Source organism: Desmodus rotundus, chromosome 7 (assembly GCF_022682495.2).
Source record: "Desmodus rotundus isolate HL8 chromosome 7, HLdesRot8A.1, whole genome shotgun sequence".
In the NCBI taxonomy this organism is placed as follows: Eukaryota; Metazoa; Chordata; class Mammalia; order Chiroptera; family Phyllostomidae; genus Desmodus; species Desmodus rotundus.
Window position 1 is genome coordinate 114,362,139 of NC_071393.1, and position 25,031 is coordinate 114,387,169.

Sequence of the window (25,031 nt, forward strand, 5' to 3'; positions counted from 1 at the left end):
TTGTGGTTTGCCTTATTGCATTTGGAAAAAAACAACAACAAAGCATGCCTGGGACTGGTGTCCCTGTATGAACAGGCGAGGACACAGGGACAGAAGGACGAAGGCCATGTGCAGAGGCAGACACTGGAGCTATGCATCTATAAACCAAGCATTGCCAGGAGCCGCCAGAAATTAGGAGAAACAAGGATTCTCCCCTGGCCCCTGTGGTGAGAGCATGACCCCTGGACACCTTGACCTCAGACTTCGGGCCTCCTGAATCGAGAACACGTCTCTGTTGCTTTAAGCAACCAGTTTGTGGCGATTCGTGATGGCAGCCCACGGAAACTAACATAAAGGAGTTAGAGTCAGGATAAAAAACACGGGTAGTTTGTCTGCCGGATGCCAGATAGAAACAGTTTTGAGCCTATTGATAATTGTGTATTATTTTTACTACTTATACCTTCAGGAAATGAGAGCCTAGCATATTTCTTTTCTTAATGTAACAGCTAAGTATTTAGACTGAGAAAGGGGAAATGAAGAGCAAATGGGGTCCCACCAACGTGCCCTCACGTAATGGGCTGGCCCTTCCGTGGGCGCTGGTACTGGTAGAAGGTCACAAGAAAGGAAATGGTAAAACGCAGCCTCACGGGTACAACCTGAGGGCTAGCAGAGTTGCTGCTGCTGTGCCGAAGGGGGAACCTGCTTCCTCCTCTCTGTTATGGTAAATAGGAAAGAAAGCCAGCCTTCCTATGGCAACGGGGGATTTTTAATGAGGTAAAGGAGACAGAAGAAATGTCCCAATGGAGAATGAAGTGTGTCAAAAACAGATTGTGCACGTAATTACTTTCTCAGACCTTCCTGACATTATCAGCAAGATTGGTGTTTTGTTGAAAAAACTTAATTAAAACTTAATTTTTTAAAGTGGAAAATATTCAGCGTGGTTACAGGAGAATTGAAATCAGGGCACTGTGTAATTTTAATTGCCTTTAAGAGATGTGCTCCAGGAAGACTGTTGTGGAGAGGAGGAAGCCACAGGGACACAGTCACAGGTGAGTGGCCGTGCTGAATCCCCAGCATTGGTGAAAGAGCAACCGCTCCACGTTTGGGTGGGGTTCTTCCCTCCCCACCCCCCACCCCCCCCACCCCCACTCTTATGGGTGACAGGACATGAGCTCAGGTTCTGTGTGGACCACCTCAGCCCAGAGTAAGGGGAGCAGCGGATCTGTTGTGCAGTGTCCGGGTCAGGCCACACTTGGGTATACATTGCAGGAAGAATGTTGATTTTTAAAAAAATTAACTCCCCCCTCCGCTGCCTCCAAGATAGAGAAACAGGAAATGGAGGAGGCTAAATCTCACACAGGCAGAAATTTTGAAATGCTGATCTCTGGATCAGTTCTGTCAGAACCATGGGCCTGGTTCTGATTCATTAAACCTGTTTGAGAACCTGTGTATTTCTCTCTTTCTGAATAAACCTCCCCAGGGGATTCTGGGAGTCAGGTTTGGGAACCGCAGGTCTGCAGTGAAAGGAGCAGGGCCATGAAAAGAAGTAAATATGAGCTATGCCTGTTGCTTCTTGAGCCGATGGCTCAGCTTCCTCCATCGAATCGGGGTAATGAGCTTACCTGGTGGGGTTTTGTGAGAATCAGAAAGAACATCGGTGAAGCGGCTGAGACATAGTAAGTGACTAAAAATGATAAAACTGTGTAAGGAGAGATGAGTCAGGCTGCTTGCTAAATTGGGAGACAAGGCAGCTTTCTTCAAATATTTAAAGGGCAGCTGTGTGGAAGAGGTAACAAACTTATTTTTGGTGACCTTTAGAGGTAGAAGTCACAGGGAGATAAATTTTAATGCAGTATGAACTGGAACTTTCTAACGAATGGTCCAGGGGTGACATTGGCTTACCTCAGAGGGCAGCACCTTCCGAATCACTGGAGCAATTATGGCAGCTGCCATATTGGAGCAGCTGCCAGGTGACCACCTGGGTCAGCTCTGTGACGGGATTTCTGGCTTCCTGTGGAGCGGTGGCCAGCATGCAATTGTTTTGCAAACTGTCAGCCTTTGCTTGAAGGAAGTTTTAGCAGAAAGCACATACAAATAAGACATGTAAGAATAGGGTTGCCCTTTCAGGGGTCTCTGCCAAAGACCTTATTGTCACCTTCCCTCGGGGACTTTCAGAAAGGAATGGGACCCTATTTAGGTTCCCCTAAGGACTGGGGAGCTCTACTAGCATTTTAGGGGTGGGAGCTCGATCTATGAAGGATGCCGAAATGCGTCTCAGACAGTGAGAAATTATCCCACCCCAAACGCCAACGCTGCTCTGCTGAGAAACGCTGCACCTTGTCGAAGCCCAGATGGTCACCCCGAATCAGCCCCTGAGGGTTCTTTTTTGGAGCATAGTTTGGAAACCTGGGGTGTGGGAGGGGCCTGGCTGAAGAGTTGCTCCTCCTTCCATCTTTGCACTCCCTGGTGACCACCCTTTCAAGCAGAGTGTCAGGAAGAAGGGGGGCTGCGCCCCTGGCTTAAAGCCGAGTGTGGTGACAATGGTGGGAGGTGAAGGCGGTTGACCTCCTTTTCACTGGGGGCCATGTTTGGATGAATGCTGACCCACTTTTGAGAAGCACAGTTAACTGTTTTCCTGGCTATCCCTCTTGTTATGAACAAGACATTGGGGGACGCTTTGACGTGGGTTAGGGGAGCAGTTTGTGTGCATGGAGTGGGCTTTCCCCGCATGGCACTAACTAGGCTGTGTGGGGAGCAGACGTCTGACTTTGGCCTTGGCATCGGGCTCCAACCAACTCCCATGAAAGTAATTTTAATTAATTTACTATTAGTCCCAGCTAACTCAAATTTCCAAATCTTCCCTGCCTAAATAGATAAATGATACTAGGCGTTCCTTCTGACTGCCTTATTTTTTTAATTATTTTTTGCAAATGCCCGTCTTCAGCTATTATGTTGTTTGCTCTAATTGCTGCTTTCCCAGTAAGCGGGAGAACCCCACATCCCTGCTCCACTGGTGTTCCCCGGTGAGGCTGGTTGTCACAGGGGCCCTTGATGAGTTACAACGGCATGGCCATGTTACCAAGCAGCGTGCAGAGAAAACACTTCTCAGTGCTGCTCTGCAAGCTTAGGAGAGGTGACACAGCATTTGGGCGTGGACAGCAGTAAAAGCCTGGAGAGAACTGGGTGCCCTCCACGAAGGCGGTCCAGAGTGAGGTAGACATTTCGACCATGACGTGGTTCACTCTGCAGGCCTCATGGCTGGCTTTCTGGGAAGCCAGTAAACCAGGCGGAGAAATGAAGTGTTACCTCCCGGGTACAGGGGCCCCCTCTCACCCACCCAGGCCTCCTGGCTGTCACTTTGAGTCACACCCCTGGCTTTCTGGAACTGGAATGATTGTCTCTAGTTAGCTCAGATCTTGCAGCAATGCCAAAGCCAACCTATGACATTGTCTGAACAGCAGGGCACTCTGTTCTCCCGACTTGGTCTCGTCCTGCGGAGCAGCAGAGCAGTGGCTCAGGCAGACAACAGGTCATTTTCTTCCCAGCATTCTCTAGAAGCCTGAGGGGCTTATCACCTGGAATCAAAGACTTGCCTGCACTGAAGAGGATCTTAAAGATCAGCTTCGTCAACCTCCCACCCAGGATATGTCTTCCAGAACTAGCCACCCACCTTGCAGATTAGTAACATCACACATGGTTACTCGATGCATTTGTGTCGTTGCGGGAGAAACGGCTGAGCCCCAGGTGTCATGAAATCCATGGTAGTGAGCTCAGTTCTGATGGAGGTTTACTCTGGTTTCCAGCCTTGATCATTAGCGTTTGGATTCCTTAAGCTTATGATGGGTTTTCTGATTAACAATTATGATTCACTTCATGTTATTTTTTTAAGGTAACATGAAGCTCTGATCCACCTTCAATAGCACTGTGGCAAATGTCCAATAACTGGCAATTTCCTCTTCTACTATCAGCCGTTGAAATCACAAGCATTGAGATGTCTGGAGACGACTCTATCTTCATTCCCTCGCTGCCGTGTTATTTTCTGCAGATGTCATTTCCTATCTAGGTGCAGCTCTGTGCCATGCTGGGAGCTCAGCTCCATGCCAGTGAGGGATGAGGTTCAGTGGGGAAAAGGCCTGAAACAGTTGTTCTCAGACTTAACTACACATTAGAGTCACCTGGCGACCTTTCAAATAATGCCGATGTTTGGGTCCCACTTCTTATATAATTGGCCTTGGGTACAGCCTGGGCTTTAGGAATTTTATAACAGTGTGCAGGCAGGGTTGCAGACTAGCGACTGGAGAGACTGGGCTTCAAGAAGGGCAGCCCAAATGGTGGTGACCAAGGGGGCTTACAAATGGAGTTGTGGTATGTGATAGCGTTTTCAACCTCAAGGTCTAATTGGGTGGAAGCAGGAGTTTTGGGGAGGACGCTTGCTCATTACGTGGTGGGGATTCAGGGACACGATGTGGCTGTTAAGGGTTAGATTGACGGCAAAGACTGGGCAGGTTGACAGTTCTCCAGCAAATAAGGTGGAATCTGCAATTGCAGCAGAAAAAGGTCAAATAAGAAACTCGGACAAGGGCCAGTGGTGTGGGCTGTGTCCAAGCTGTGGTCAAGGGAAAGGGCCACAGCCTCATTGTCCTACTCTCATCGGGCTTGCCGCTCTCAGGGACAGCGAGGCTGACGGCACAGCCTGCCTTCCACCTGGGTGATGGGGATCCTCATTTATCTGCAGGCTCAAAGCTGAGCCTTCAGGCAAACAACGACTAGAGATGCTTATGTCAACCAAGACTGAGACGGTCAGAATCTGCCAGCCTGGGAACAGGGGGAGGCCTAGAGGAAAGGCTGGCTCTGAGTCTGTTGTAATTACGAGGGAGTCAAGAGGACTGACTGGAAAGGTGCAGACGTACTTTGTCGTGTCTTCTCGTGAAAGCAATTTCATCTGCCCAACCAGGCTAGTAACACTCTTCAGCTGTCATATAGGGTGCGTTGAATTAGATAATGTCTCTAAAAATCTCTCTGGATTCCTTAAGAAAAAAACAATCATTTGAACACCATGCACAGGCATGAAAGAAAATGCAATTTAAGCACTGCGCCATGCATAGTGTTCAGTATTCACCTCCAAGTGGACCCCTGGCAACTAGAAGCAAGGGATTCAACATGAGAAGGCCGGATATCTGGCGAGTGGAGACAGGGATGTAGCTCAGGATATGCAGCGCTACAAGTTCGAGATTCTTTTGATTTCCAGGTGCTTATGTCTGTTACTCACTTGACGGCGAGGCGCATCTCTGGTGTAGAAAATCTTGCTTCCTGCACCCTCGCAGCATGGGTGGTGTGCGTAGCACTTCCTCCTTGCTCTGGGAGCGGAGCTCTGGGTGTCCTTCACCGCAGGGCTGTGGATGCGTGCTGCTGTGGTAGCACATTTCTTATTCCGGGGGTTAGCAATGACATGGTATGTTCAGGACCACTTGGGAGGAATTTGAGCTTTTGCCTTGAGATAGTGGGGACCTACTGGAGGTGTTTGGACAGGCGGACAACACGCTGAAGGAAGTATTTTCGGAAAATGCACTTGGCAGTCGTGTAGGTGGAGGATAATAATACTTAACCACTGGCTTGTGTGAAGAGTAAATGAAAAGATACGAGTGAGCGTGAAGATGCAGGACCCCCTTCCCCGATCCATTCTTGGACTCTCTCTGTGGGCTGGTACCCCCAGGGACACACACATTCTCTTGGCCAGTGTCATTAGTTTTCTAGTGCTGCCATAGCAAAGTACCATAGACTGGGTGGCTTCAACAGCAGACATTTAGTGCCTCACAGTTCTGAGGCTGGAAGTCCAAGATCACCACGCTGGCAGCCTTGGTTCCTTCTCAGGGCTGTGAGGGTAGGTTCGGCTCCAGGCCTCTCTCCTCAGTGTGTAGATGTTGTCTCATCCCTGTGTCTTCATGTCCTCACATGGCCTCCCCTCTGTGTGTGTGTGTGTGTGTCCCCAAATTCCCTCTTCTTCCAGGGCATCAGTCCTAATGTGTATGGTCCACTCTAATGACCTCATTTTAACTAAAGTACCTTTGTAAAGACCTCACCTCAAAATATGGTCACATTCTGAGGTCCTGGAGGTTAGGTCTTTAACATATGAATTTAAATGTGAGTGGAAAGGGGAGACGTAAGTCAGCCATTGGCAACTAGTTTTTTTGGAGACATTCTCTTTTAGGGCCTTATACATAGGTAATTACAGGGTACTTAAGTGTGTTTCAAGAACCAATAACCCCCTCGTCTACACCCTGTAGGTCCAAAATTACATTCATCATCCTTTGGTACCTGTTATTCCATCACTAGAACTACTCGGTTAAGTAAAGCAGTGTTTTAAGGTAATTTCTACAAACATGCACTTCTTTTACATTAGAGGAGTAATAATAGCAGCCAGTGAACTGCTGGGTGCATTTGTTACAAACAAGTACTAGTGTATGATCTTTACTTAGGGAAGCTAAGATGTGGGTTATAGTAAAGAAATTTTAGAATATTCCATACAACACTATGGGAAATAACAAGGGTGGTTGGGGCCAGTCTGCCTGGGTTCAAATCCCAGCTCTGTCCTTTTCTCTCTGTGTGGCCTTAGGAAAATTACTTAACCTCTCTGATTGTCTTTCTTCATCTGAACAATGGGCAGCATAATAGCGCCTCCCTCCTTGGTTGTTTAGAAGGTAAATGAACTAACACATGCAAAGTGCCTCGTCTGTAGTCAGGTTTTGGTCGATGTTAGCTGCTACCATCGTCATTATTGTGATGATGCTTCATGAATTACAAAGCACATCCCTGCTTTCTTCTTTGTCCTTATGACGACCCTGTGGAGTATGAGGAAGTAGTCCTGTCTCACAGATGAGGAAACCAAGGCTCTGAGACATTAAGTGAACCATCGCAGAGTAGATCACACTGAGGATGCTTCTTGGAAAAGAAATAGAACTCAAAAAATACAAGCTTTTCCCCAGAAAGGTGAAGCCAGGTGTGGGCCTTGGAGCAGAGCAAGGGTGTAAGCTGCTAGGAGTGAGGCATCCTGGGAAGAGAAGTGATGGAGAGGCAAACGTGGGGTGAGAAGGATCTCAAAGAACTTGGCCTCTTGGTCAGTGCATCACAGGTTGTGATGCTGTCTAGTGGCTGCACTTTGAACCCTTCTCTGCTATTTGAGGCTAAAGGCAATCTTTGAATGTGATGGTTTTCTAGATGTGGAATACAGTTACCTTAGACTTCCCAGTGCTGGACCAGCTCCACCAGGTAACCTCCACATGTGGGGTTTATGGTGTTTCCAGTGTTCACCATACAGCCCATGATTTTTTTTTTCTAGAATTCCTAGTGATACACTTAGTGCACTCAGCTGAAAAAAGCTCCTCCCTATTTTCTGAGGTGTGGTCCTTACCAAGGGGATCCATATTGCATCCTCTAGCACGCACATTGAAAATAAATGGGGGAAGTCACTGTTCTCTTAGTGATGAGGCAGGATCATAGGAGGACATTATTAATGTGACCTGTATTGCCAACTTAGAATTTTGCAAATGACCGTAAAGTTGACCAGTCTTGCTAATTTCAAAATTTTAAATTCAATGTAAAGTGCTTTATAAAGTTATTTTTATCATATTGAGTTATAGTCATTTATTCATATGGCTTTTAACCCATTGGATTATGAGTCAACTCATGGGTGAGCACTAAGACCTACCAGAGAGCTCAGTAATACCTGGGAAATAGTAGTTGTTCATAAATGGTAAATATTGTTCAATTGAATTAAGAGATTAGATACAATCTAAACCACCTCCCCAGGAATGCCTTGAAGCACAGTGAATTCAGATTCAAGGATAGGAATTATTTTGACAAACCCAATGTGCTTTGATAAAGGGAGAATTACAGCTATTTCTGTTTCCTCTTCCTATCAAACAGCCTATGAAATTGGAAGCTAATGTGAGTCATCAGGTGTCGGACGGGCACCAGACTTATTGGGTGATTACTTCGTGAGGTATATAAATGTCTAATCACTATGTTGTACACCTGAAACTAATATGTGATAATACTGCATGTCAACTGTAGCTGACAATAAATTAGAAATTATAAATAACTAAATAAATGTCACCAAATGCCATAGAAGAAGGGTGCCATTTGGTTGACAAATGGTTCCTGTTGTTTAATTGCATGTGGCAGAAATGAACAGAGGTGGTGTAAGGTGAAGAAAGACTCAGTCTTGTTGGTGAGTTACTTATTTTGACCACTGTTGTGGGCTGATTTGTGTCTCCCCCCCAAAAAACTCATATGTTGAAGCCCTAACCCCCTAGTACCTAGGAATGTGTATATATTTGGAGATAGGGCCTTTAAAGAGATGATTAAGCTAGGGTGGGCCCCAATCCGATTTGACTGGCATCCTTATAAGAAGAGAGCAGTTGGGCGCATAGAGTGACACCAGAATGTGTGTGCTCATAGGAAAGGCCACACAAGGACACAGCAAGAATGTACCATCTGTGAGCGAAGGAAAGCGGCCTCAAAAGAAACCAAACCTGCCAACACCTTGATCTTGGACTCCCAGCTTGCAGAACTGTGAGAAATAAAGGTCTGTTGTTTAAGCCACCTAGTCTGTGGTCTTTGGTCGTGGCAGGCCTGGCAGACTAATACGGCCACCCACTCATCAGCATTTGCAGGATCCAAGGATTAGAGAATGTGAGAAATAAAGGGGGGTGATGGTAAGGGATGCAGACCTTTGCTTGTTTAATGGAAGTGTTTTAAGTGTCACCGTGGACCATGAAAAAATCTGTGTGAATTTTACTTGTATGTCTCAATTCTGATCCCAAGAACCAGTCTTGGAAGAGGCTGGGTGAGATCTTCCATACAGGTGCCATGAGCTAGGTGGCTCAAAACAGAAACTGTGGCAAAGTCATTGTTAGACTGTTCTGTTCCCAAGAAGTTTCTGCATGTTTCTGGACCCTCCTCCTCCAACTGTAGCAAGTAGTGAAACGACTGGAGTGCTGAGTAACGAGGCCTTTCACGTAGAATCTTATTCATGGCCAGCCTTGCCTGAATTAAACTATTTCACCATATCTACCAACTAGAGTGCTGGATAATGAATGAGAAAAACTAAATGGGAGTTCTTTCTTATACTGTATAATGGTATTTCTGTTTCCTTTGTTTTCCTCATACTCTTACATTCTGTGGGGAACACATGGGAAGTGGGAGCTTCTATCCATAAGTGTTTAACTTCAAATCATTTCATCTCTTTTGTTCTTCCTCTCAGCTCTTCCACTGTTTTTATAATATACTCAAGGGCTAGATTAATAGCACGGCAGAATTCTGCTATGAAATTTGAGTGATGTGAATTCTTTATCAAGATTTCAAGAATAAAATCTTTGACAATGATAAAGCCCATAATGCCTGCTGTATGCACTTGACATTGTCGATTTACATTAACTAGAAAAAAAAATGTTTAATTAGTACAGCAGTAAAGGGGGGAAGTGGAGAAATGACTGCTCTTCTGTTACCCATTTCGACTTATTTCAATTCTTTAGGAAAAATACCTTTGATGGGCTTTTCAGAGTGTAAAAAGAATTATCAGGAAGGATGCTTCAAAATAGAGATAATGCCGAATTACTCTACAAAATGCAATCGGAGGAACTTATGAATTATAGAGAGTGGGGAGGAGAGAGGTGAGATGTGACAAGAATAATGGGTCTGGCTGACGTGACGTCTGGAGTGAGGGACAAAGGAGCTCAGCCAGGAGAGAGTCCCTAAGGTGCAGGACAGGGCAGCAGAGAACTTTGCTGTTTTTTCCTCCGCCAATCACACTCCCCAAAGCCTTAAAAAAGACTACTCTGCATACTAGAGCCTTGTTTCTGGAAAATTAAAACCCTGAAGCTTTCCAAATTAGAGTTAGTATGAGGTGGCAAGAAAAGAATTCTTGCAGGAGATGAAATGCAAATGAGGTTCTGTGGGACCAGCACATGGAAGCTAACAGATGACAGAGACTGTAAACCCACCAAGAAGCCACACGAGTATGTGAGCCTGGGGAGGGTTTGGGTTGAGCCATTAAATATTCGTGCATTAATAGTAACACCTAGAAAGCTGGAGACCTTGGGAAAAACCCAGGCCAGGCCACAGACTCTTGGGCTTAAACAAAACTGGAGTCATAGAAGCTGTGAAATCCCTACTCTGAGGGTAGGGAAAGAGTACGCTTCTGTTCAAGTACCATTTAAGACAAAGGCTATTAATCTTTTTTGGGAGATTGTGGCAAAAGGAAGGCATGCAAAGCAGGAGGTAAACAAGATGAAAACATTCCATGTGTTGGCGGTTAGTCATCTAAGAAGGTTTTAGGAAAGAAAAATAAGAAGACCCGTTGCAGCTGGCAAGCTGGTTGATTAAACCTGCGGTTTTCCAGAGTCCGCTGCCCCTCCTAGTCTGCAGCCTGCCTTTCAGTCTGTAGCATGTTGTACTCTTTTATGCAAAGAGATTGCTTGTGAGGGTCAGGGGGAGCCCAGGAGTGGATGGTATTTCTTCCTTCTGCACCCAGGGTTTCAGAACTCCACTGCTCTGCGGTGGTAGAAAGCAAGCCAAGTCTTTGGGTTTCAGATTGTTTGTTTTGCTCACTGTATCAGGTAAAACTCAGACGAATATTTCATCCAGCCCCTGTGAGGATGCTCACAGCAGCCCCTGCCTGCCCAGCCATGGGGGAGGCATGGACAGGAAGTGGGAGGAGAGAGGAGGGAGAGAGAAGGACCTGGAATTCATTGTTGGAGACCTTCTCCACGTCAGTCACCTTAATATGTCATCTAATGGAATCCTCTACATTCTGTACTTCATAGATGGAGAGACTGAACCTCAGAAAGACTGAGCAAGTAGCTCATAGTTATGAAGTGTCATTTCCCCGAAGCAGTGTTCTGTCAGCAGAGAGAAATTTCATCCCCGAACCCTCCCTCTCTCCATTTCTCCATTCCTCCCTCCAATCCCCCTTCCTTCCTTCCTTCCTTCCTTCCTTCCTTCCTTCCTTCCTTCCTTCCTTCCTTCCTTCCTTCCTCCCTTCCTTCCTTCCTTCCTTCCTTCCTTCCTTGTTGTGGTGTATCTTGAGATGAATAGTCGTAACTCTTAGGTAGTTAGAGGTACATTTTGAACAAATAATAACTTATTTAAATGGGTAGCCAGATTTTATTCTAGAATTTTAGCAAAGGTAACATGTCTGAAGTTACTTTTCAGTAGGCCTGAAAAGCTGCTGTATGACGGTGACTGTGGTCATTTATTTTCTAGTCACACATTCGGGGTAAGTTGGCAAACCTCTAAAGAGGACGTGGCATCAGCAATCAGCGAGGGCCGGGCTGGGACCAGAGAGGAGGGCGCTCGTTATAGTTCCACCTCTTCTGTCTAAGGGGCACGTACTTCCACATTAGCTCAGCTAATACTTGGTGAGTTCCAGCAAGCAGCCAAGAACCGTGCTAGGTGCAGAAAAGCAAAGAAGCCAGGGGTCTTCTTTTGAGCTGCTCACCATGTCTGGAACATGAGTCAGGCTCAGGCAAGGAAAAATCACGTAACCTGTGTGTGTGGCAGTCTAGAGATGCAAGAGGGGCTTTCTGGAGACTTTGGCCCAGCAGGTGATGCACTTTTACAGGGACTAAAGTGTGAGAAGGAGGAATAAGCAGTTCAGTAGTTGCTTCATGAGCAGAGATGTGCAGCAGTAGTTTCTTTTGGCCTCAACCAGTGGGCAGTGTGCACGTAGTGATGCCTCATACCCAATAGCTTTCTCTTGGCTCGTGATTCAAACGAGTTCTGCTGGGTTTCCTCCGGGGCCCTGCATTTATTTGTTGTGGTCTGGTGGTTTGTTCTGGCAAAATGTACGGCATGGATTTTTATAGCTTGCTTTGTACATGGGCATCCTTCCACCCAAGCAACATGTTTACAGACGCCAGCCCTTCGTTTTCTGAAAATACTGCTGAAAAGAGCAACTGTGCTGGGACGTGCCATGTGTTTGGGGAGACCAGGCAGCCAACCACCAGAACTCGCTCTTCCTGATGTTTTTGCTCAGAATCACTCTTCGTCGTGCCTGGCTCTCCAGCATTCTGAAATCCCAACAGGGCCTGTTTGCTGTTGACACACTGTTATTTTGGAAGTTAAAACCCTTTCAGGCAATTCCTGCCATGCTTAATGTAATAATGCACTGATATGGTCACATACTCTAGAAAACCCCTTTTTATAAACTCCTTGTATTACTGACTTTCAAAACTCCTTGGGGTGCATATTCTGAGATCTTTGAGTTAATCAACAATAACTAATCTGAATTTTTAAAAATCAATCCTTGCCCGAGGGTATACTTATTGATGAGAGAGGAAGAGAGAGAGAGAGGAACATTGATCAGTTGCTTCCGTTACACGTCCCGCAGGGATCAGACCCACAACCTAGGTGTGTGCCCTGACCGGAGATCACATCTGCAACCTTTTTGGTGTACGGGGCAGTGCTCCAGCCAAATGAGCCACCTGGCCCGGGCAACTAATCTGAATATTTTAAAATTCATCTCTCCTATGCAAGTCCCTTCAAACTACTCCCTTTTACTATCCCCATTTTTGAGAGAGAGAGAGAGACCCCTTCACACCTTACTGGTTCTCAACAATGGTCAGATAATTTTCTCTTCTCTGTGACTTCCATTATCCTCCTGCCTTCAAAATCTTCACTTCTGGTGTAGTTTCCTGTTTCTTTTACTATATTCCTTACTTTCAGAAACATATAGGTAAGTGGAAATTAAACAACTTCCAATTGTTTGTTACATTTGTAAGCTCCTTTCTCTGTGTATTTATCAATGTTTTCCCAGTGTTGATTTTTTAATTTCTTTTCTTCAGAGAGAGAGAAGGGGAAGGGGGGAGGGAGAGAGAGAGAAAAAACATTGATTTTTTTTGTTGTTCCACTTACTATGCATTCATTAGTTGCTTCCTGTATGTGCCCTGACCAGGGATTGAACCCACAACCTTAGTGTATCGGGATAGTGCTCTAACCAACTGAGCTACCTGGCCAGGACTATTTTCCCAGTATTAATCCTGAATACAGACTAGCAAGTTTATATGGAAGAGGGAAGTTATAAGGAACTGTGTTGTTTCATATGCTCAAGAGGTTCCCAATTCAGGAATTGTCTGGCCAGGGAAGATTTTACTATCTGGTGACACCAGCTAGCCCAGCGTAGTACTGAAGCTTATCTGTGATAAACTTCAGAAATAGACCAAACATGGAGGAAGTTTGAGAAATCCAAGGAAGCATAGGGGCCATTCTTAAGGTTTGAGGTAAAAAATAATTGGTTGGAGTAGGTCCTTCTCATAAGGAAAAAGAATGCTATTTCTATGTACCTATTGACATCAGCACTATAACCCAGCTGGTAGAGGGCAGCGATCATCCTTCAGACTACCACCATTCTCTTTTCCTCCTTGTCATATGTTCTTAATTTACTGTGAACAGTTCCTTTACCTATTACAAACAGTCAAGGACAGAGGCCCAGTTTTGACCATGGGAAATGCGGAATGTTGGGGACTTGTCGCACTCGACTGGGTGCTCCTTAGAGCTTCGTGGATGTCTCAGATTGCCCACTACCCTGTTTTGGAATTAGAGTATGCGGTTCTCCCCTCGCCCCCGAATGATTGCAGACCCTGTAACTAGCCTATGCTGCTGCTGTTACTATTTTTATCAGATTTTGAAAGCAACACCCACATCCCTTAATATTATGGGTCTGGATTAAGATACAACAGATGACCAAATCCCATATGGCTAAATATTTAAAAGGTATACATCAAACCAACAGAAGAAATGTACTCTATCCTCCAACCTTGGCAAATGTGCCTTTATAAGGACCTGCAGGCCAGGTTTGAATTTAGAATTTTGGGGCGCTTTCAAGGCTAGTTCCAGCCCATGATGGGGTGGAGGGAGAGCCTGAATCCTGCCTCCCTTCTTTTTCCACCCCTGCCCATCCCTCACTGAGAAGTGCCTGGCACACATTGGTAGGACCCAGCCTGTATTTTGAGGCTCCACCCACACGTCCCTTAAACAGCTGCTCTTTGGTTCCCCTTGGACATTGGAGCAGGCTCAGGAGAGGCTCCCTCGGTCTCTGAGAGTGGACTCGGGATCCTGTTGGCAGGGAATTCCAGGGCCCATGACCCAGACCACGTGGCCATTGAGCACTAGATGAGATGTGCTGTAAATGGAAAGCACACACTGAATTTCGAAGACTTAATGTGAAAAGTTAAAGACATAAAGATCTTACTAGTATTTTCACATTGACTACATGTTGAATTCATATTTTGGATATACTGGGTCAAATGAAATATATTATTAAAATAAATTTTACCTGCTTCTTTTTAACTTTCTAATGTGGCTACTCACAACTTTAAATTATATGTGTAGCTTGCATTTTTGGCTTCCCTAGCATTTCCATCGGGCAGTGCTGGTCTAGAAGGAGGTCGTGGGGTCTGCTAGGGCACGTGCCCTTGGTGACTTGGACTCCTTGCCCTGTGAGGGGGAAGACTTAGAGCAGAACCTCTAAAGCATGGGGTCCCAGGCAGGGGCCCTCTCGCCCAAGGAAGGTTTTACTTTAAGATTATGTTCATAATTAATTTGTTCTCCTATCCTCTCATGGCCAAATGGCCTCCAAATTTCTCTCCCCTTTACTCACAGGTGGTTTTACCTGAAGCAAGAAGTTAGTCCCCACCACCACCACCACACTAAGACTTTAAATCAATATTCACCAGACATAGGAAGTTATATATTAAGAATTATCTTTTGCCCCAGCCGGGTGTCTCAGATGCTTGGAGCATCTTCCTAAACACCAAAAGATTGTGGGTTTGATCCCCAGTCGGGGCACATACGGTAGGCAGCCTATCAATGTTTCTCTCTCACATCAATGTTCCTCTCTCTCATCCTCCCCCATCCTCTCCCTCTAAGAAGCAACAAAAAAATGTCCTTAGGTGAGAATTAAAAAAAAAGAGAATTGTCTTTTGAGAAGCTGTTATTCTTTGGATGAGACAGAGTCCAATCAGCAAGCGATTCTTTGTAGGCACTGAGCCCTCTTTCTCGTTCTTCCTTTAGTTTGGAAAGCACGTTTGTCTTTCTGAATTGATTCTTCTAGAAGAATGATGACATAAGGATCAGGAATATTTCTTGGATTCAAGGGGTGAATGTTTTTCTGTATGTGTTAGGGGTTAACATAAACTCTGTTGAATTAAAATACAGATACTTTCTAAGAAGAAAATTTATTCCTCCAGTCTCCAGAGGAAGAAACTTTAGACAGTCCCTTATGACTTGTTTAAGGAGTTCATGTTAATGGTATATTTCTTTATGACAGCTTCAATAATTTACAATGAATGCTTAGACTATGGCTTTAGAGTTTCAACAGAAACAATGGCTTATTTAAGCTCTTGCTCCTGAATAAATTTAATTGAAGCTTACAAGTAGGAAGGATTAATGATTTAGATGTTTGAAGTCTCTTTTAGTTTATTGCTTCTTTTTTTATTGTGACAGAGAGTGGCTATCTATTAATAAACCTGTTTTTCCTCCTGAACACAAAGCTGGATGACATTACCCAGCCTCCCTTGCAGTTAGGTTTGGTCATGTGACTGAGACCGGCCAGTGGATATTAGTGGAAGTGATGTAATCCTGTGCAAACAACCATTTACTCTTTCTTCTTTTTTTCTTCTGCCTGTGGATGCAGAGTATCCAGGGGAGAGATTTGGACTCTGCATTTTAACAAAATTCCCAGGTGATACCTGTGCACATTACCATTTGAGAAACGCTGTCCCGGGAGATGACAGAGCATCTAGTTGGAGGGAGCATGGGTCCCTGCCTTGTGGCTTAAAGGAGAGCCACCCAGGAGGGCTGCCCCTAGAAATATACCTTAGATTGGCACGTGTGTTAGAAGTGAAATTTTATTAGCATTACCGCTGAGATTTGGGAGTTATTTGCTATAGTGTTGCCCTTCCCTGGCTAGTATACTCATATTTTATTAATTCCTAGTATAACGTATAATCCAATCAAGAATAATCTGTTGTACTATGACAGGTAAGAAAAGCCCTCAAATATCTGCCTATAGTGCTGACCAGTATGGCTCACTTGGTTGAGTGTCATCCCTCAGCGCGAAAGGTTGCTGGTTCAATTCCCAGTGAGGGCACATGCCTGGGTTTTGGGTTCAGTCCCCATTTGGGATACATTCAAGAGGGAACTGATTAATGTTTCTCTCCCTCTCTTTCTCCTCCCTTTCCATCTCTCTAAAAAGATAATAAATGAAATCTTTTTTCAAAAAAGATCAGCCAGTGAGGCGTAGAGAAGAGATGTACTGATTTCTTTTTCATTCCCTATAGATCTGGAGAGGCAAGGTACTCACAGGGTGGATGAATTCATTGAGCGCATGTGTGTGTAGCTGAGTAACTGTGCTGGGTTGTGCACAGCCCACATTTAAAAACCTTCATCAGAATTCCCTGTATTTATACATTTTTAATTAAAAAATCTAGGTAAATTTTTGCTTATTTGCTTACATTACATATAGAACTCAATTATTAAAGCACAAGTATGTATAAGCCTAATAATTTTCCTTCATTAGACACATATGTGCACACACATACATACACATGTAAACACACACCTGCATGTGTACATGCTCCTCTGCACACACCCACGTGCTGGAGTAAAAAGAAGGACAAGGAGCTGAACACACATAGCCCTCAGCTTCTCTTCTTTTTTTTCCCAGCCAGTCATTCATTGCAGAGAGGGGTGACAACTTCCATTGGTTGCAAAATTCAGGCAAAGGATGTAATGTACAAGAACCAGCAGGTCTAGTGGTGGAGAAAAGAAGATTCTTTGAAGCTTTCTGCAGTCAGTCTAGGCTAGAGATTGACAAGTGCTCCTCATCATGGGGATCCGTGCAGGTGTTGAAGAGATTAGGTACCACTGGGGGAGATGTGTTACCAAATTTTAGCTTTCGGTCACTTCTCGCCTAAAATATCTTGGGGATGATATGCGAAGGGATTTTTTTAAAAGTAGGAGATGTCTCTTTCTGAAGCAGGAGGAGAAGGAAATGCATGTTGTAAGGCTGCATAGGCGGATGCACACCTCAGCTTCATTGTTACTATCATTAGTGTCAGAGGAGAGGAAACGGTAAATAACCACAAAACGTGAGTTCAGTTAGCTGAACTTTCATTTTGAAATCTGAATTATTAACAAGTGCTTTATGTACACTTTCTCATTTAATCCTTGCAGCAACCCCTGAGGTGGGCACTATTATTAGACCATTTTGCAGAGGAGGAAACTGAGGCACAGAGAAGTTAAGTAACCTCCCCCCACCCCCAGCATCTCTTAGGAGGCTAGCCCAGAACTTCTGGCTCCAGGAACTGGACTTGTAGGCACGCCCCTGTAGATGATGGGCTTGCCTGTGCCTCGTGCCATTCCCTGGGGCCTTGCATTTTGTGATTCTGTGTCTGGCTAACTCAAATTTGGAAGTTTCACAAAGATTCAGACTGCTTAGGGATATGAATTGGCTTGTAGCAGCATGGGGCTTCCATGGAAATCAATTTCATTCCCTTCCTAAGGGGCCGTGCTGTTCTGCAAAAATCAAGAACTATGATGATTTAAGATGCATTTGAACTCGTTTAGAGTTCCACAGAGCCTTGCTCAGCAGTCCTTTCGAGATGATGTCATAGTTCTTCTGTGTAAGCTAGCAATGCCTTCCAGGGGAGGAAGCCAACATGTTTTACAAATGTTAGCTTATCCTTACAATACCCTTGAGGCTTTGCGAGTGGTATTTAGTTACCTTTGGGGGACTGTAAAAATGAGGTTGTGGTTTTTAAAGTTTATTTTTATACCAGAACTCACACACTTCTGTGTATACACTGTCTAGATATTATTATATATTATGTCTTACATGTTATAAGTATATACACATGTATATACAAAAGTTTCAAGAAACTTCCTCTTGGTACAGGTGACATACCTCTGTGTATTACATTCTGTTCCATTCCTTTTCACCAGGGAGGTTGCTGATTGTGACCCACAAAACTGAATTCACTACCTGTGAATGTGACATAACCTACAGTTCGAGAAGCACGGCATGGAGGGACTCCCCAGCATTTGTGGATGTGACTCAGGCTGTACCCTGCTGCCTCTGTTCTGATATTTGGCAACTACCACCAATTGTGACTTTAAAATGCTCTTTAGATACATGAGAAGTTAGCAGTTTGGCATTAGATCTAGCACTGTGTCCTCAAGTCCTTCTCACGTGCTCAGGGGATATTTAATGAGCGCCAGCAGTATGCCAGGCCCTGGCATCCCTGCGGTAACTCAGGCAGAGTTATTCCACCTGAGGACCTGACCATCTAGTAGGGGGGTCAGAGAAGAAACAACCGTGTCATCTACCAGGTGGTGGAATGCGCTTCTGACGAAAAATAAAGTAGGCTGAGCTTTGGTGACATTTTGGCAGAGGGCTCCCAACTCTCACCTTTCCTGAGGGTGATTCGGGCCTCCTCGGGGACATTGGAATATCTGTTGTCCCAGCTGGGGGAGAGGACGGTGCTGGCATCTTGTGGGTAGGAACTTGGTGTGCTGCTAACCTCCTACAACGCACAGGACAGCCCCTGCAATGAAGAATCACCACGCTCAGAATGTCAGGAATGCTAGAGAGAGAAAACCTTACTCTGGAGCATGCTCAGGAGTCCCGCAGACTCCCAAAGTGGGCGTGCAAAGGCAAACTCCTTTTCCCTGGGATCCCTTTTTGTGGCCCGGGAAAGCCTATGCCATAACCCGTCTCAGTGCAGACGGTGTTCCGTAGAGTGCCGGTGTGAGTGGCACTGGGATGCTGCTCTGATGCGTAGCCTTGCCAAGGAAGCTCACCAACAATGTGGGCGCACAGGGAGAGAACCGTCACGACAGACCACAGTGTTTTAGTTCTTCTGCATGAACCTTGTGCCTTGAATAGGCAATGGATATTCCAATAGGAGCTGGCTATCTAGATTTTGGACCTCTCTTGTGAATTGCATTTAAAATACTCCACGACCCCAAGATTCTTGGTATCTAAACAACCTATTGCCACTCTCCTGCCCCCTCCACTCAATATAATGGTTCAGTAGAAACATCCTCTTTGTTATGGCAATGGCTGCAAAAGAACATGAGAGATTCACTTGTTTTTCAAAAGCACTTCGTCCTCCTCTCCTTTGCATCCTCTTGAGAGCCGGCCCTCCACTGCTAGACTCTCCCATCCACAGAGTGATCTGAGAGGATGCTCGGGCCACCTGCCTGAGGAAACACCCCTTTAGACTTCTAGGGCCACAGCCTCTCAGGCTGTGCGTAGAGCACACAGGCAGGCCCCTCTCCTGCCCTGAGTGTGCAGGAGGGAGGGCGCCTCCTTGCAGACGTGCTTCAGCCCTTGCTCCGACCACAAAGGACTGCTAAGCAGCCTGGTGCAGAACCAAATGCGAGGTCTATAGATTCTTGGGAACAGTCTCTGAGACTCCCAGCCAGCAGGCCAGAAAGCTCCAGGATGTTTCCAGGAGTAAGTTTGAGAAGGAAGTCTCAGAAGAACAAAAAAAAAAACCTCCCTAGAATATCTCGTATAATTTAACTCTTGGGGTCCCTGGAAATACCACTCTCTGTAGCCAAGCTGGAGGTAGACCTGGTCAGGGTGTAGGAGCTGTTGGCTAAGATTTATGTTCCTGGTCTCTATCCCTGCTGCAGGCCTGGAGCCTTTTCAACTACCCCCAGATCAGGAGGGACTTGGCACCTGATAGAGCTTCAGTTGACCACCAAGCCATCAGGCTAATTCATCAGGTGGTGCGTGGCTCTTAGTCTGAAGGTCACAGTGGCATCAGGAGGTGGCAGCTTGGTGGCTGGTAGCCCTCTCAGGGGCCTTCTTGCAGAATGGACCTATCACATTTTCCTCACTGGATATGAAATGGGAATGGATTCAGGATGTTTAATTTTGCACAGAAAGGCAAGCAGTCAGCATGGTTCCCTGGGCCTTCAGGTCCCTAGAAGGCCTGTTCCCTGGGGAAACAGTAAGTTGATTTCCCCTGCCTGGGAGCTGTTCCAAATGTGCTGGAGGGACTGTATTGTGTATCATGGGGAATGGCCATTCACAAAATGCAGCGTTTTCTCCTGCATCTATTAAGTGTTTCCCTGGCAACTTCTTTGCTTTGACTAGGAGTTGCCCCTCACCCCCACCACAATCATCCCCTGAGAACCCTGGATAATTCCCTCATTTTGTCTTCCATTTTCATACCTTACACCTAGACCTCTTATACTCTGGTAAATATTCCAGCAAAAGTAGGCAAGAGAGGGTATGTCTGAACCTACTGTTACTTTCAGAATTTTCAGTTAGTCGTACTCATGGCCTCACCTTTGTTTTCTCACTAGAGGCAAAGTAGCATGGTTGCATCTGCATGACTTGCTTCGTTCCTTGATGCATACATTCATTTACTCACTCAGTAAAACTTTGTTGACTGCATATCACGGTCTAGGCATGGGGCTGTGCTGGCCCAGTAGGAAATAAAAAGATGAAATTAGACACATCCCTCCTTTCAGGCAAGTCCGCGTGACATGGAGAAGACTAGAAGTGGGCTGGCAAACTGTACGCCACCCTGGCAGACGGCGGTTCCGCAGGAAACAGGCACTGCGCAACGTCAAATGAGCGCCCAGCAGTGACACTGGGTGAGAGGTTTGCAGGGGGTGGGGCTGCTGAGGTGTCGCTGTACTGCCAGCGCAGTGCCTGGGGGCTGGTGCAGCTTCAGAAGTGTCAGCTGCTCTAGTAGTGCTGAGGGGGAGGGAGGAGGGAGATGTTTTCTGGAATGGTCCACAGAGGATGGGGAGTTGAGACTGGCCTAGGAAGACGGGCAGGGCTGGTCCCCACTCTTTCTTAGTCTGGTTATTAATAAACTCTCAGCCCATGGGGTTTGAGTGAATGTGTTTGTACCTTGATGCCATGAAGTATCACTAAGAGTTGCCCTTCCTTGCTCCCCTAGGTTATAGCCAAGGCTCCTCTTCCTCCCCATCTCAGGACTAATAGGTTCTTGTGGAGGGAGCTCTCAGTTGAAAAAAGACAATAAATTCCAAGTGGCAAATCTCATGTGGAACGCAGAGTCTTACGATCTACACCTTGGTTGGAATAAAGTAGAATGTGTTTGCTGTCCCATAACAGCAAAATAAATCAGTTGTTTTCAAGCATTTTGGTTGAGTAGTGGGGAAGCATGCATTTTGGAGAACCACATTTGAGACACCCAAAAATATGATGCATTGTCCCTTCTCGCACCCCTGTGGAAAGGGATGACACAAGGCAGGCTTCCCACACAAGCTGGAAGTCTCTGGAAGAACGGGAGGATGGCTCTCTGCTCCTTGACTTAGGTGTTTTGAGGGTAGGGCCTGCAAACCTTCTCTTGAACCATCAGAGCTGCGGGGAAAGACCACAGAAACAGAGGCACCAAGTGGGGCGAGGAATCCAGTCAGGGCACAGGGCCAACTGAGGACATGGCCGTGAACCAGCTGTGCTGTGTTCTGTTTCCACTGACATGCCTTTACTCACATGCCAGACTCTCCTCTGTCTTTGCTGCCAAGAAAGAGCAAAGAGCAAGCCTGCGGGCTTCTGGGAATTCAGGCACTAGGAAGTGGGGCAGGCGACTGGGAAAGAACCAGCGTAGGGCTGTGAACAGTGGTGAGGTAATGAAAATATTTGAATCTGCCAGAAGTTTTACCAAGAAAGAGTGTTTTTAAAATAGAAGAGGCTGAAAGTACAAAGTGCACTAATCTTAGCTGTGTCAGTGCACACGCATGCGCACCGCCCCCCCCCCCCCCCCCCCCCCCCGGTATATAACTCACTTGGGTCAGGATATAGAGCATGCTACCACCCCAAATGGATCCCTCATGCCTTTTTGCAGTATCTCTCCAAGATAACCATTTTCCTGACTTTTTCCACCATGGATTACTTTTGCCTGTCCTTTCCTTGAACTTCGCATAAATCGAGTCGTATACTATATACTCTTTTGTGTTTGGCTTCTTCCTCTTAACATAATGTGTATGAGATTTTTCTATGTCATATGTATTGGTAATGGGTTTTTTTTCCTTTTTAATGGTGTGTCTAATTCCATAGTATGAATAAAGAATAACTTGTTTATTCATTCACCAGTTGATGGAAATTTGAATTGTTTCCCATTTTTGGTGCTTTTAAACGAAACTACCGTGAACATCCCGTGCATGTCTTTTGGCAAACAACAGCACTCCTCCTCTTAGCTGTATATCGAAGACTGGTATTATGCATTGTAAGGCAGGCCTAGGTGTAGCTTTACACATGGTTGCTTCTATTTTTCTGCCCGGACAAAGGCAGCAAACAGGGTGTCTGAAAGCAGTGAGGTTGGTAAGGTTCTTGTGAGCAGCATGAGTGGACAGCTTGCCCGGGGGCAGAGGAGCAGGTGCTGGGAAGACCCCAGAGGAAGCCTGATGCCAAACCAACCACAGGTGCTAGTCCATTTCCTCCCCAACTCTCACTGCTTCAGCCACTGCTCCTGGCTGGTCTGCTGGCTCTTCGGTCTCACTCATCGAAAACCATATCGCAGGGTGGACACGGGTAGGCAGACCATTTCTTTCCATCATTCACCTGTTCACAAAGTAACTCCACTTATGGCCACTGCAGCCAGCACCTTGCACACTGAGCCACCTGATACTCTTCCTGACATTTATTTACGGCCATGCCCCCCCTGCCCACTCCCAAACATGGCTCTCCCTTCTTGACTGGGGCCAAATCACAAAAAAAATCAGGAACTCCCAGAAGGCACTGCTGTTGCTTCTCTCTCAGCCTGTCAATTCAGGGACTGGAGAAAACAGTTCAGTCCCAGTCTTTCTGCTGCCCACCAGGACTGAGAAACAACCCTCCTGCCAAGATAGGAGGGGGCTGGAGAAATAAAACGGGTCCCAAAGGGGTTGCTAATCCACAGCCTCCTGGATGGAGCCCACACTTGTGACGCCTCAGGATGCTTCTTCTGCTCAGAACCCACCCTCCCGCGGGAGGGAAACCCCTTTCTCCTAGGACTTCCCTGCTCCTGGGAATCGGCATATGTTACCAGGGGCTATTCATTCATCCTCACCTCCTCCTACTTGAGAAGTTCTAGACCTCACAGAGTTCTAGTTCTTTCCTTTAAGAGCTACATCAAAATATCTTCACAGCTTGTCTTTATGCTTTGTGGAAGTTTAGCTATTTTTGATAAAGAATTATATTTGAGATAAAGTAAGGGCCGTATCAGTCCATCTTTCTGTTCGTGGCTCCTAGCTTGATGACTGGTGTCAATATATACAAACCCTTCATGTGGAATAAAGAGAAAGCTGAAAGTAGTTTTGCAAAGAGCCCCACTCAGGCCTGAGAGATGCTTATGTATTACTGCCCCCGGGTAACCAGGCACCTAAATGGCAGGAATGTGCAACAAGACAGGACCTTGACAGTGAACATCTCAGGTGATACCACAAAGTGTTTAAAGGGGAAAGGTCTTTGTAATGTCTACAAAGGGTTTAATGTTTCAGCTTTAAAAGAAGATAGTCCTGCGCTGTGGCAGTTCTTGCAGGTCAGGGTATATTCGATATAAGCAGAACTTGGGGAAAGTCTCTCCTGTAAGTTTGTTAAAATCTGATCTCTAAACATTTATATTCCACATTTGGTTGTGTGGGATATAACACGTTGTTCTGATCTGGTAAAAGCTAAGAGAAGAAGCTTGGTCATAAAAATAATTAGAAAATTAGAAAACAGAAATCGGGCCCAAAACTGTTTCATGCAAAAACAAGATGCTGCTTTGAGAAATGAATGAAGACAGATAGCCCTGGCATTGGAACAGATTATTCCAAAAATTGCCACTGAAGATCTTTTATCTGGTATGCAAATTTATCTCCTTTGCTCCTCTTCTAGGGCTGAAATACAGGGCCCTGCAGAAGAAAGGCCTGCTTGAGTATGATTGGTAGGGTTAATAATATGGGTGTAATGACTTATAGTTTTAATTTGAACATTTCACCTAAAATGTCATATGGTGGGCTTGAATGTGATACTGTTATGTTACAGAGTTACATGCTTATGATTTTGTAATAAAAATTTTTATAATAAAAAGGGGCGTTATTTGTGCCAGACCCTGTGTATGCTTGGTCTGCATCTGAGTGCTGGCCCCAGGGCGTGGTGGGCCTTCTGGGATCCCTCAAATCCAGCTGGCCTGGTTAAAAAGGGCTATCAGGCTACATTTCACATTCAACAATTTCTACCCAGCCACCCCAGACTGGCAAGCACTGCTCAGTGTATAATAGCGCCTGGCACGTGGTGGGTTTAGTGTTGGTTGAACTAGTAGATATTCCCAACAGGTATAGGCAGCAGCATTGGTGAATGGCATTCACATAGCCCCACGACAGGGACAGGAAAGGCAAGCTGTCTCTGAGCCCCTGCTGCGTTTAGAGCACAGGTGGCAAACACAAGGCCCTCGGGTGGAATCCGGCCCTCCACCTTGTTTTATCTGTCCCTGCACCTTGTTTCTACCCAGCAGCAGCACTGAGCTCTTGCTTAACTGTTAAGGAGTAGTTACATGTTTACAGTCCTAAAATTACATACGGCCCTTTGAAGGCAACCGCGAGGCTGATGTGGCCCCCGGGGAAAATCAGTTTGACACCCCTGGTTTAGAGCATGTGTCTGGTCACAGAGGAAGTAGGGTGTATTCAGTCAAATATTTGTACTGACTCCTGCTAGCACCAATTTTGTATGACCTAGCTGTTCCCCTTCCCCACTGTGCTGTTAACACCATATTTGAAGAGGCCCTACTTTTAGGTTATTTGTGAATGGGATCCTGTAGTATAACAGTGATTCTCAAAGTTTGCTCCCTAAGTCAGCAGGAGGCCATCACCTAGGAATCAAACATTGGGGTTTGCGGGGCGGAATAGCAGTGTTTTGATGGGCCCACCAGATGATTCTAATGCACAGTGAAGCTCATGAACCACTGCCGCGTGGGGATCGATACCATTCCAGCATCAGTGTGAGAAGAACACGACTTTCAACTTATTTGTTCTGATAGGTCCGGCGC

The 25,031-nt window shown here is 45.7% G+C and overlaps 1 protein-coding gene across 14 annotated transcripts in view; it reads left to right on the forward strand.

Moving 5' to 3' along the window:
* RGS6 (regulator of G protein signaling 6) overlaps window positions 1–25,031 on the forward strand; it is a 464,787-nt gene that overhangs the window by 179,658 nt on the left and 260,098 nt on the right. Inside the window, exon 1 of one of the 14 annotated variants that reach the window (XM_045201346.3) lies at window positions 866–1,028. The exons of the other annotated variants lie outside the window; for them this stretch is intronic. The gene's annotated coding sequence lies outside the window, so the exon portion shown is untranslated. Of the gene's footprint in view, window positions 1–865; window positions 1,029–25,031 lie in introns of those variants that run through there. 14 annotated transcript variants of the gene reach the window in all.